The sequence below is a fragment of the Peromyscus californicus genome, unplaced genomic scaffold (assembly GCF_007827085.1).
Source record: "Peromyscus californicus insignis strain IS unplaced genomic scaffold, ASM782708v3 Scaffold_12__1_contigs__length_115047231, whole genome shotgun sequence".
NCBI classification, from domain to species: Eukaryota; Metazoa; Chordata; class Mammalia; order Rodentia; family Cricetidae; genus Peromyscus; species Peromyscus californicus.
The window spans coordinates 27,947,409-27,961,519 of NW_026294413.1; positions in this window are offsets into that span (position 1 = coordinate 27,947,409).

Genomic DNA, 14,111 nt, shown 5'->3' on the forward strand with positions numbered 1-14,111 from the left:
CACTGTATGTTCTATTCATGATTGCATTGTTCATTAATGATTCTTTATGATTCCATATGATGTTTAGAATTATTACATCATCTCTGTGAAGAACATTATTGTAATTTTCTTACATGGTATATTGGATCTATAGAAAATCAAAAGATGAAAGATATGAGGTCATAAACATACACTAAACTTCAACATCCTTTATGCTCAGGGAAATGTAAATCAAAATTACATTGAAATTCCATCTCAGCCCAGCCAAAATGGCTAGCATTAGGACAACAAATAGCAACAAATTATTGTTAGGATGTGTGTATGTGGAAAGGAACAATATAGCCTGCTGCTGGAAATGGAAAGTAGGCGAGCCCTTATAGAAATCAGTCTGGTGGTTCCTCGAGAAACTAAAAGCAGAACTCCCTTATTTTCTAGATCGACTACTGCTAAGAATACACCCAAAAGGAATACATCTAAGTACAATAGACACACCTGGACATTAATACTTATTGAAGCACAATTCTCAATAGTCACATAATGGAATCAGCCTATGTGTCCATCAACAGATAAATTGAATTAAATAGTTGGCTTATATACACAATGGAGTTTGCTTCACTCCTAAAGAGACATGAAACCTTGTCTTTGCAGAAAAAATAAAAGCAAACAGAAATTATCATATTAAGCAGAATGAGCTAAATTAAATCCAAATAAATCCATGTTTTCCTTATGTTCTTTATTATGTGGAATATATATTATCATTCTAACATATGGCATAATAGCAGAACGGAGACTGAAAAACAACAGCAGCCTAGCAGAAAGGGTAAGAACAGGTAAGATATGGAGATTTGGAGAGATTGATATCTTCAAAGTGTGTGAAGTATATCTGTGACATGTCTGCATTAAATACATATGTGTATACAATGTAGAAAAGACAATAAAGCAATACATATAAACATTAAGTTCTTCCAATTTTTTCCAAATGTTTCCCTTAAACTTTACATCTTTCTCTCTATATATGAATTAAATAATATATCAATTGTAGATTATGCTAATCTGTTATAGCCCAAAAGACCAATATTTTTCTCTTAAATTGTTTATTTCATAATAGATAAAGTAATATGCACAGAGAAATCAAAAGCTTGTGGTTCTATTGTTGGAATATTTAAGAATGTCTAAAATTTAACTTCTAATGTTACCACTATTTTGTAGATAAGCAGAGTTGTGTGTAAAAGATTCAGTGCAATCTTTCCTGTAGGATCACAAACTTAACAGTATCTTTGCAATATCCTGCTTTCTCTGAGTAAAGCATTCAATTGTGATGTTTGCCATTAACTACATTGGCAAAGTTGCTGAAAGTGAGCAATAATACCACAGTACGATGCTGTATAAACATGATGATTAGACATTAGCTGATTCATGCATCCTTTGGACTCATATAGACCATGGATGTCCTCTCCCATGCTTTGTTCATTAATTTTAAAACAAGTGAGTCTTCGGGGCTTTTATCTCTATACAACCAGAATAAACATTAAACAATCTACTACACTGTTGACTCCATCAAGACTGAGAATGATATGATCTAGTTTCAGGAACTACTTTTAAACTCAGGCTACAAACACTTTGTCATTTTTATACTGATCATCTTAGCAGAAAAATAAAATATAGCTCTCTAGACAGAAATCCTCTTACAAAGTGCATAGACCTTGTGTACCCAGTGACAACAGCGATGATAAATATGGAATGGGCCTAGGAGAAAAAGCTCCTAGCTTCTCTGCACTAGAGTATCCATTATGTTGGCATATTAAAAAAGGCCATGTGCTCTGGAAAATGAAATCTAAATGACTCATTCTTCATCTTTCTATCCTTCATAGGTCATATGAATATTATTCTACCAAGAAATAGGGAGTTCTAAATGCACATTTAGAATTCAATTTGACTGACATTTCTTAAGTATACAGTCTATTAAAGGACCATAGCTAGACTTCAAAGGCTATGGAGGTAAAAACTACAGAGTGCTTGAATATACATTCAAAAATTAGTGTGGAAATGAATTATGGCATCTTAGTCAATCATGAAGGATGTAAACTTTTATCATAATTATAGTAAAGCTGCTTAAAGTTTGAGCAACATTAGTGTTAGGATTATATAGGCCATTTCACTTCAAAGAGATACATATTTTGTTAAGTGTACAAAAACACCAGGAAATTAAAAGTCATAAAATTTCCATAATCACTTATCCTATTTCTAATATTACATTTTCATATTCATTATTAGTTTTTACTTAGAACAAATTACAGTTCTTTATTTACCAACAAAAGGCAGTATTGTGTTTTCATAGATGTCTATAAATGATTAATAATATGCAACATATTGGCAGAAAATTTTGAATCCATTTACTGTGCTATTATGCCAAAAATAACCATGTTCATGGCAGCTTTATTCATAATAGCCAAAACCTGGAAATAACCTAGATACTCCTCAACTGAACAACAGATTAAGAAAATGAGGTATATTTACAAAATGGAGTATTATTCAGCTCTTAAAACAAGGACATCATGAAATCTGCAGGCAAATGGATGAAACTGAAAAAAATAATCTTGATTGAGGTAATGCAGACCCCTTAAATCCAATGTGTCTTCCTTACCATGATACTGTTAACTATAAAAGCCATCTCTTTCCTCAAGGTACTTCTGTTTAGTCGTTGTTTATAGCTTTTAGAAGAGTCATTACTGTATCACAAAACCTTCTAAACTCTTGAGGAAAAGAGAAATCAACCTGACATTAAAATGTGAACAACAGTTTCATGAAATTGTAATGTCAGAGTTTGAAGAATTAAGAAATCCACAAAGCCATATTAATCTGTGTTTCTACTTTACTAAGAACATTAGATACTGATGAAAGACATTGTCTTTAGTTGTTTACATACTGATGAGCCTACCATGCTATATAGACAGTTATAAACACATAGTCCAGCAGATGGCCATGGTTAAAATTAGTACATCACAAGATAATACTGTCAGAAATATAGGAAAAGAATTTGTATCTAGAGATGTGGGACTTAATAGTGCTGGGAGGGAAATAAGAGTGTTGTGGTGGCTGTAATTTATCTCTTACAACTTACAAAATATGTGTATACATAAAGAAAAAAGGAGAGATGGAGAGATGGGGAAGAACAAAATTAATACAACATTTTAAAAGATAAATTTAGTCTTATTTTCTAAGATTAATTCCAGGAACAGAAACGTGGAAATCTTACATGAAGGTGATGAGAAGTTATCAGTTGAGTTAACTTAAAATGAATTGGATACAGTGAGGATAACATCATATACAACTTCAAGATTGTATATTGATTATTCAGGATGGGAATTCCAGGAGCTGTCATTGCAACAGCATAGGCCAAACATCCCAGCAAATGGAGAAGATCCAGTTTCTCTCCTAGTCACATTATAATAAAGACACCCTCAGAAAACATATCTTTATTTTTTATTGAGCTTTTGTTAAACATTTACTATATTGCTTTATTAATACATCTTGTTAGTTACTTAAGATACAAGGAGCAGAGTTGTTATTATGAATGACAAGTAAAGCATGATATAGATTTTAAAATCAATATATTCCTATTTAGAATTTAGTTGGTGTGCTTATAATTTTTTAAAAATATTTTTATTTTATAATTAATTTAATTTTACATATCAGCCACAGATTTCCCTGTCCTCCCTTCTCCCACCCTCTAGCCTTCCCCCCAATCCACCCCCCTATTCCCACCTTCTCCAAGGCAAGGTCTCCCCTGGGGAGTCAGCCCAGCCTGGTAGATTCAGTCCAGGCAGGTCCAGTCCCTTCCTCCCTGCACCAAGGTTAAGTAAAGTGTCTTAGCATAGGCCTTAGTTTCCAAAAAGCCATCTCATGCACCAAGGATAGGTCCTGGTCCCACTGCCTGGGGGCCCCCTAAACAGTTCTAGCTAATCAACTGTCTCAGTTATCCAGAGATAACTGGTCCATTTCATGGGGGCTCTACAGCTATTGTTTCACAGTTCATGTGTTTCCACTGGTTTGGATATTTGTCCTTGTGCTTTTTCCAATCATGGTCTCAATATCTCTTTGTCAAATAATCCCTCCTCTCTCTTGTTGATTGGACTCCTGGAGGTCTACTTGGGGCTTGGCTGTGGATCTCTGTATTTGAATCCATCAACCACTGGATGAGAGTTCTATCATGACAGTTAGGGTGTTCGGCCATCCGATCACCAGAGTAGGTCAGCTCAAGCACTCTCTCCACCATTGTCCGTCTTGAATGCATTGGCACCAGAGATCACTTCCTAAATATAATACCAGTAGCACAGGCACTGAGAGAAACAATTAAATAATGGGACCTCTTGAAACTGAGAAGCTTTTGTAGAGCAAAGGACATGGTCAATAAGACAAAATGACAGCCTAAAGAATGGGAAAATTTCTTCACCAACCCCGCATCTGACAGAGGGCTGATATTCAGAATATATAAAGAACTCAAGAAATTAGACATCAAAATAACTAACAGTCCAATTAAAAAAATGGGCTATAGAGCTAAACAGAGAATTCTCAACAGAAGAAGCCCAAGTGGCTGAAAGACATTTAAGAAACTGCTCAACATCCTTAATCATCAGGGAAATGCAAATCATAAAGACTCTGAGATACCATCTTACACCTGTCAGAATGGCTAAGATCAAAAACACTGAAGACAGCTTATGTTGGAGAGGATGTGGAGCAAGGGGAACACTCCTACACTGTTGGTGGGAATGCAAACTTATACAGCCACTTTGCAAATCAGCATGGCACTTTCTTCGAAAATTGGAAATCAATTTTCCTCAAGACCCAGCTATACCACTCTTGGGCATACACCCAAGAAATGCTCAATCATACCACAAGGACACATGCTCAACTATGTTCATAGCAGCATTATTTGTAATAACCAGAACCTGGAAACAGCCTAGATGCCCTTCAACTGAAGAATGGATAAATAAAATGTGGTACATATACACAATGGAGCACTACTCAGCAGAGAAAAACAGTGACATCATGAAGTTTGCAGACAAATAGATGGAACTAGAAAATATCATCCTGAGTGAGGTAACCCAGACTCAGAAAGACAAATATGGTATGTACTCACTCATAAGTGGATACTAGATGTAATGCAAAGGATAGTCAGACTGCAACTCACAACTCCAGGGAGGCTACCTAGTAAGAGGACACTAAGAAAGACACAGGGATCGCCCAGCGATGGAGAAATGGATGATACCTACATGAACAAACTGGGGGTGAGGGGAGGTAATAGAGGGCAAAGGTTGGGGAAAAGAGAGCTTAGGGGAGCAGGAGGTCCTAGCTGGATCAGGAACAGAGAGGGAGAACAAGGAAACAGAGACCATGATAAATGAAGACTCCATGGGAATAGGAAGAAGCAAAGTGCTAGAGAGGTCCCCAGAAATCCACAAAGATACCTCCACTATAGACTACTGGTGTGCTTATAATTAAGGAAAGCTTATTGGATAAAATGTTTTGGTAGAATATTTTGTTACATGAGGAATTTTCAGTAGCCTGAAATTAAGTGAGTAATATTTTTTTTACTGGCACATTCAGGGAAAGTACCATCAGAGTGGATTATAGTATTTCTGAATCTGAAGCTGTTTATAGTTCACAAATCTACATGTCTAAATTGAGAGGTAAGGGAAACAAAAAGAAAGACCAAAGAAACAAATGACTTACCTCTTAAATACCAGTTAGTAAAAAAAAAAAAATTTGGACAATTATACATATTTTACATTTATGTATTTTAACATTGATCATTATTTTCTTTTTTCATATTTTTGTTTTGCTGAAGAACTTACTAATGTTATATTTTTCCTGAAGAAAGCTCTTTTCACAGGTTTTTAAACCTCATAACTTACAACTTATAAACTAGTCATAAAATAATAAGACCACAGATTCAATATATAAAAATATACTGTACTCAAGAGTCATATAACACAGTTTTAAACTACACTACATGGTGACCACTATTAACTCCAATTTATAATAAGGATTTTATTCTTCCCAAGGTAGTGAGAGCAAATTCCCATACAATTTCTCAGTCTAATGTGTTCCAAGCAATTTAAAATTATGCATTAGTCAATGGAAAGTGTCATTTCTTTGTAGTTTTGTGCAATGCGAGTTAAAACACATTGAAACAGGAAGATTTAACTTGTCATGGAGTATGTGCTATCATTGAATGACTGAGAGATTGTGCTTTGCCACACAAAAAGTTGGTAGGGAGAGGACAAAGTTACTTAGGGTAAATGAGGTAAATCTTTTGGTATATTTCTGTCTTGCTGAACTCATTTTGCTGTGAGAGATTCAAGTGGTTTACTGAATATATATATATATATATATATATATATATATATATATATATACACACACACACACACACACACACACACACACACACACACATACATATGCTGAAAATGTCATGCTTGGGTATCCATCACAGCAACACTGGCAAACATTACAATAAAAGAAATTTAATGTTGGTATATTGTTTTAGTATATCAATGTTATTAGTTAAATGGGTATACCTTAATCTTCAAAAAGAAATGAAAATTATAGTGAATCCCTAAAATTTTCAAATGTATCTAAATTTTGTTAACATTTGTGCTATTTAACTTTTTTGTCGATTTGACACAGAGTTTTCTGAGAAGATAGAGTCAAAATTTAAAATATGCCTCTGTGAAAGTGGTCTGTAGGGAAGCATGTTGGATATATTCTTAATTAGTAATTTATGTGGGAGGGCCTTGATAATTGTGGGTGGTGCCACCCATAGGCATTTAGTTCAGGGATGTATTAGAAAGTAGGTTAAGCAAGCCATGGGGAAGAAGCTAGTAAGGAGTATTCCTCCATGACCTCAACATCAATTTCTGTCTTCAGGTTCCTGCTTTCAGTACCTGCCCTGATTTTTTTCAATGATAGATGTGATATGAAAGTACAAATGAAATCCAGTTGTCTGAGTTGCTTTTATTCACAGTGTTCTATAACAAGACTAGAAACATTAACTAAGACAATATCCATAAAAAATAATGTGTCATACTCATGTGTGTAAGGATAACACTAATTGAAATCATTGGGTTAGAAATAAATTAATTCACAAAAAAATTATAAAGAGAGGACATACATGAATTTGAGAGGGTGATATGATGGGTAGATCCTAGGGAGAAATGAAGATGGGGTGTCAGAGGGAATATAACCAAAATATATTACAAGCCTATATAAAAATTTCAGAGAATAAATAAATGTTAGAAAGAGTCAGAAGGTGGTAGCACAAGCTTTTAATCCCAGCACTCTGAGTCACAGACAGGTGAGTCTCTGTGAGTTTGAAATCAGCCTGGCCTACATACAGAATGAGTTTCAGGAAAGTATGGGCTACACCCAGAGAAAATCTGTCTCAAAAAAAAGAAAGAAAAAAAAACCATTACTTTTAATATAAATTCAAATTAAACTTTTGAGTGTAAATAAGGAGGGTTTAGTAGCTTAAGTCTTTTAGAAATTAAATAGAAAATTTTCAAACACATGAAAATGCTTTGTGTGATCCAATAATGAATTACTGTAGGTAGACATATTATATTATTGATATTCTATATTCACTGATAAAAATACAGACACCATAGTAAATTTCTTAATCAGAAAATAGGTTAATATAGATGTGCTCTATAGGTAAGAACCATTGAAACAGTGGCTATCCTCAGAGCAATATGAACAGAAGGTATTTTTGACTAAACAAAACAAAATCTGAATGTCACACAGCTGTTGCACAAATCAACTTTCACCATCAGTGGTTACTGATACAAAACATGCACAATATTAGTCTACTTAACAATTCCACCTTGTATTAGGCATGGTGTGCCAAGGCTTCAACTCTAGCTGAGAAGTGATTAGAAATTATCAACTGCTACAAGAAAGAGATTCACTTTTCTTTAGGAGGATGACCACAGATTTGTTTCCCGTACCTCAGTAACTAATCCAATGTCCAAGCCCTAATGAGAAGCACTAATTGGATACAGTGGCAAATGACTGTACCCAGCTTATGACTGCTGAAAGAGGGGCAATTCGCCTTGCCTAAAAATGAATACCCTCAGTGGTTATCTATTACAAATCAATATCCCTGAGATCACATACACACAAACAACAAAACTGACTCAATAGGTGGCATTTATATATATAAATGTACATAAAATATATACACATATATGTATATAACAATAATAATAATAAAGATGCTATTAGTTGAGAGTGGGGAGACTTGGAAGAGTTGGCGTGAAGGTACCTGGGAGGGGCTGGAGAAAAGAAAGAGAAGAGGGGAAGTGATGTAATTCTGTCTAAATAAAAGAGTATTAAAACAAATATATAAACTCAATTAAATAAGTACTATTAAAGGAGGACATGGAGTGGGGAAGAGATATGATGGAGGATTCAGGAAGGAGTTGGGGTGGAGAATCAGTGGTAGAGGTGATCAATGTAAATTGTATAGATCTATGAAAGTTTCAAAGAACCGATAAAGACTTAAAAGGAGAGGAGTGTTGAAAAGAATCAAGTGAGAAGGAATTCTTAGTGTAAGAATTACCCAGATAAGACTGGGATGTGAGCATATCTGGGGGGTGTGTGCCTTGGTGTTTAATTGATGTGGGAGATAACAGTGCACTTTGTGCTACACCATTTCCTAGGCAGATCACCTTGGGCTCCAAGGAGAAGTGGGGAATCTGAGAAAGGAGGGAGGTGAAATTGTGATAGAATATGTTGTATAAAAAGAAATCTATTTTCAGCATTAAAAGGAAAAAAAAAACCACCTTAAAAAATATACTCCTGTGCTTGCTACTCTGTGAGTTCAGATACATCTTGCACCTTGTCTAGTTGATTCAGATGGCCTTTTCTACTGGTGTCCTCCATCTGGCTTTTAAACTCTTTCTGTCTCTTCTTCAATATGGTTCCCAGAACTCTGAGGGGAGAAACTTGAAAGAGACATCCCATCTAGATTTTCTCACTGCATGTCTGACTGTTGTTCTCTGCTTCTGTTCCCTTTTCCTGCTGTAGGAAGCCTCACTGATGACTAAATAAGGCACAGATCTATGAGTATAGCAGAATATCATTGAGAGTCATTTTATTGATAATTTTAATTAGTCCAGTAGTGTTTGGTGTTTTTTACCGTAGGTCTCTGGGCTATCTACTCACTGGTTCTTGGTTATCCAAGCAGTGTCAGGTATGGGTTATATATTGTGGAGTTGCCTTTAAGTCAAATCAGACATTGTTTTGCTTGTCACACAAGATTTATGCCACCATTGCCCTAAAGTAACTTGCAAGCAGGAAAGATTTTCGATCTAAGGTTTTATGGCTGGACTGGTGTCCTCATTTCTCTTTTGGTATCCTGCAGAGTACATTCTCACAGTAAAGACACCAGGTCATAGGGGTGAAGGTTCTATGTAGGAATCAGCTGGATTTCTCAACATTCAATGAGTTCTGTGGGTATTGTCCTCATGGATGGGGCTCTGCAGTCAATTTGCAGATAGCAACCCATTGTCTTAGCAACAGCATGGGTTGTTTGCAGATTTAAATCTGAACCACTTGGCCAAGAACTCAAGTGAGTGCAATCAAGTCCCACTACTGGGATACTTCTTTGGTAAACAGTGTTAGCCAATTGAGACTCTTTATACCCCATTATTAGAAGACCTCAGTAGGATCACCCTCATATATTTTAGCAAGTTTCAGTTGTACTAGGGGTTCCATACCTCAAATGCCCCTCAATTCTAGGTGTCACTCCCCACATTTTCTCCTGTTGGGGGAGAATTATTTGTGTTGATTGCTCCTAGACCACCAATAGAGTCTGACCTCAGTTCAGAGGGCGGTGTCAGCATTCATCTGGCCAGAGTGGATGACAGAGTTTCCTGGCTGACTCAGAAGGGGATAGAAGGACACACAGAGGAGAAAAAGAGAGGAGCCAAGAGGTTGTGCACCTTCTTTGATCTGGAAAGTAGGTAGAGGCCAGTGTCTGTGGCTCCATCACTCCATGGATCTTTTAGGTGTATTCCCTAGTATTTATTCCCTAGTTTTGTTTTGTAGCAAAACATAAAGAAGAAGCAGAAGAAGAAGAAGCAGAAGAAGAAGCAGAAGAAGAAGCAGAAGAAGAAGAAGAAGAAGAAGAAGAAGAAGAAGAAGAAGAAGAAGAAGAAGAAGAAGAAGAAGAAGAACAAGAACAAGAAGAACAAGAACAAGAAGAACAAGAACAAGAACAAGAACAAGAACAAGAACAAGAACAAGAAGAACAAGAACAAGAAGAACAAGAAGAAGAACAAGAACAAGAAGAACAAGAACAAGAAGAACAAGGAGAAAAGAAATCACCATATCCGGCATCCAGTATGTGGCAGCATCATGCAGTAGGTTTTTAAAGCTGCTACTTCTCTGCATGTCCTGGTGCCATCTTGGGTCACTGACTTTTCATGCCAAGGGCTTGTCTCATTGCCATCTGTGCAGCCACCTGCCAGCAGTGCAGCCTCCTGCGTCAGTTCCTCATTGCTGGCCCAGTCATTTAGACAGCTTGTTTGCAGCCTCCACCCCAACCCCCACTGTGTCCTAGCCACACAGGCTCTCCTGCCCATTTTCCCCCTGTGCCAGCTTCACAGGCTGCTTCTTCCCTCTCCCTGAGTAGCCAGCACAAATAACTGGGCAGAGCAGAGCAGTTCCCCTTCCAGGCCAGTCCTGCCTGGACAACCCAAGAACTGGGACCTAGCAGAATTAATCAGTCTCCCTGGCCAGCCCTTCACAGCCACAGTCTCCACCCACCAGAGCCCTTGCTCAGGGCTCAGGCTTTTACTGCCGCTGTCAAGGTCCAAGTTACCTAATGGACCAGCCAACATATAATGGCACAGGATATACATTACTATTCCAAAAGGGAGCATAGTGAGGAATGCTAGAATGAGTCAAGACTGAAAAACAGCCAGGTCAGCTACAAACACTACATCTCCATGTGTAAGGTCCAAATGCTCTTCAGTCCTCCAACTCCTTTCTGCTTTGTGGACTGCAACACACTTCTTTCTCTTGGGCTGATTCCACTGCCTTTTAGCGGCTCTCAACAGGTATCCCATGTTTACAGCTTCACACAAGGTCCTCTTTGGGCCTTCCAGCAGGGCAATCCCTGTTACCCACCTGGGTTAGCTGCCAAGTCCTGCCGCTTGGGGTGCCTAGAACATGCCCTCTCACTCAGTTCCGTATCTACCAGCTTCCAGTTTTGGTTGGTTTCTTTACTGGATAAGCTGGGATATCCTGGGATTCATTCTGTAGTCCAGGCTGGCCTCAAACTCAGTCAGCTAACTCTGTCTTTCAAGTTCTGGGATAAAAGGTGTGTACCACCACACCAGGCCCCAATTTTTCTCTAAATCCATTTTACTTTTCTTTAATTCCCATTCACTTTTCACAAACTGGAAGCTTAACTGAGGTCATTTGCTGATGCCATCTCTTCTCCTTAATCTGTACATTTTGTATTTTTACTTGGTCCCTTCCTCCTTTTCTTTATAAATCTTCATAAGAGTGAACACTTAAAAAGACCCGGCAGAGTCAATACTAGGCTCTTTTGAGATTTACTCTGCCAGTGGAATAAATCCTAAACTTTTCACTTTATCCTTAGGCAGACTTTTTGGACAAAGGCAAAAGACATTCATATTCTTCACCAAAATATCACAAGAAGGATCTCCAGGCAAAATTCTAAAAGTCTTCTCCTCTGAAACCTCTTGATCCAGGCCCCAACCCTTAGCATCGCTCTCTTCCATATTCCTCCTGGTATGGCCCATTAAGCCCTGTTTCAACATTCCACTGCTTCCTCATCCAAAGTCCCCAAACCCACTTTCCTCTCAACAAAAGCATGGCTAGGCCGATCACAGAAATACCCAATTCCCTGGTACCAACTTTTGCCTTAGGTAGTGTTTTAGTGCTGTGAAGAGATGGCTTATGGCAACTCTTATAAAGGAAAACCTCTAGTTGTGGCTGTCTGACAGTTTCAGAGGTTCAGTCAATTATCATAATATTAAGAAACATGGCAGCATGTAGGCAGACATGGTGCTAGAGGAGGAGATAAGAGTTCTACGTCTTGATCTGCAGGCAACAGAGGACTGTCACACTGGGCATAGCTTGAGCACATATGAGACCTCAAAGTCTGCCTCCACAGTGACATACTTCCTCTCACAAGGCCATACCTATTCTAAGAAGGCCATACCTCCTAATGGTCCCACTCCCTAGGAGCCTATGGAAGATTTTTTTTTTCAACTACCATAGACAGTTAGGAATGGACATCAGATTGCCGTGGAGTGGGCACCAAAAGTGAAAGGAAAACTGTCAATCAAGCCAAGCTGAAAAGAACGTACATCCAAGTAGTACATCATGGCCACTGAAGGCTGTGCTGGGGTACATTTTCCTCATCTCCATAGAACTGAGTAGGGATGCTGGACATACAACATTCTTGGGGAATATTTAGGATGGGTAGTGAGGGAAAACTCATTAATTGGCTGATGTTGGATGAAGTGAATGATCCATCCAGAAAATGCTACAAGTGGATTTGGGGTTCTGTAGAACATTCTGAGTCATTATCTGAATCACAGAATCACTGAAAGGGAATTTATCTTCCGGAATCAATGAGGACATACCCAGATACCAAACCCTTAGCACAAAGGATAGTTATTACTCTGAGGGGAAACAGGGATGGGGATAGGGCTACAAAGACAACATCAGCAGCAGCAGAAAAGCAAGCAAGAAAGAGAGAGAACAAGAGAAGGAAGAGCAAGAAAGATGTTTCTGCAGGAAAGGGTTTTTAAGTCTTGCTAGGGGGAGTTGGTAAACCCTAATTGCACATATTAGCCATATAATGATTTTTCATTGTTGGACCTTGGTGTTTTGTCTCAGGAATGAGTCAGTGGACAAATAAGGGGATTGACCTTGAGGTCCAGCTTTAGGAATATAACAGTTTTCAGCAAGGGAGAGGAAAAGGGGTAAAAGGGCAAAACCTATGTGCCATGTTTGCGTTGCTCAGGCCTGTTCAACCCCTTCAAAAAAAACAGGCATAGCCTCAATTCTGATGTTTAGCTGATGAATGCCCTTCAAGAAGTGGCTCACCCACTATGACACTCAGTTCTTTATTCAAAAGAAACTAGAATAAGTTTGCCACCCTCAAAAGGCCCATATAAAGATAATTTTTATAACTAAAATTATTACTTCATATGAGATTATATCCCCATCTAAACTTTAAAATTCTTCTATTTTATAGGTAGTAAATATACATCACAAAAACATGAGAAAGTAAGAGAAGCAGGGGAAAATGAGATTTTATCAGCCTTTTCTGCAGAATTCAAAAGAGTCCACAGTTCCTATTTTCTATAATTTTATAATTCATTTCTAAATGTTTAATGTTATATAATGTCAACAATACATCTACAACAAAATAATTCCACATTACAATAATTGTTATGGCTTGCTCTCACTCAGCCTTCCTATGCCTAGAAATCTCCTTGTCTGTTTATCCTACCTACACTTCCTCTCAGGCTACTGGCCAATCAGCATTTTATTAAACCAGTGTACAAAAGCATTATCCCATAGCAGTTACTGTTTGGGTCTAGTTTACTTTATCTGCAAATGTGATTTAAAATCTAAGCTACAAATATTTTTTATTTATTAAAACAAAAGATTTATGTGGAAAAAATAGTGTTTATTTTAACATAGATCTTAGCAAGCCTTAATTGGAGACACATAAACTTCTTTGCAAGATTGCATTTGAAGATTTTCCTTTAGATCAGAAAATTTTCCCTGTACTAACAACAATGTTTATTGTTGTAGTATGTAGGAATGCCAGATATAATCCAAATACCTATCCACAGTCATCCTGTGATCAACATTGTTATGAAGTTGAAGTTGTTGAAGTAATTATAGAATTCAAAAGTTGCCCATTTTTTTTTATGTTTTTGTATGTGAAAAGAGTTTGAATTATGTCAATGATCTTCTGCCTACTTGAAGCATGACTTTACCGAGAAAATATGAAGAACTTGGGAAGTCAAAGGGGAGAAAACAGTACTAAAAGCAGCCCCACTGATTCTGATTCA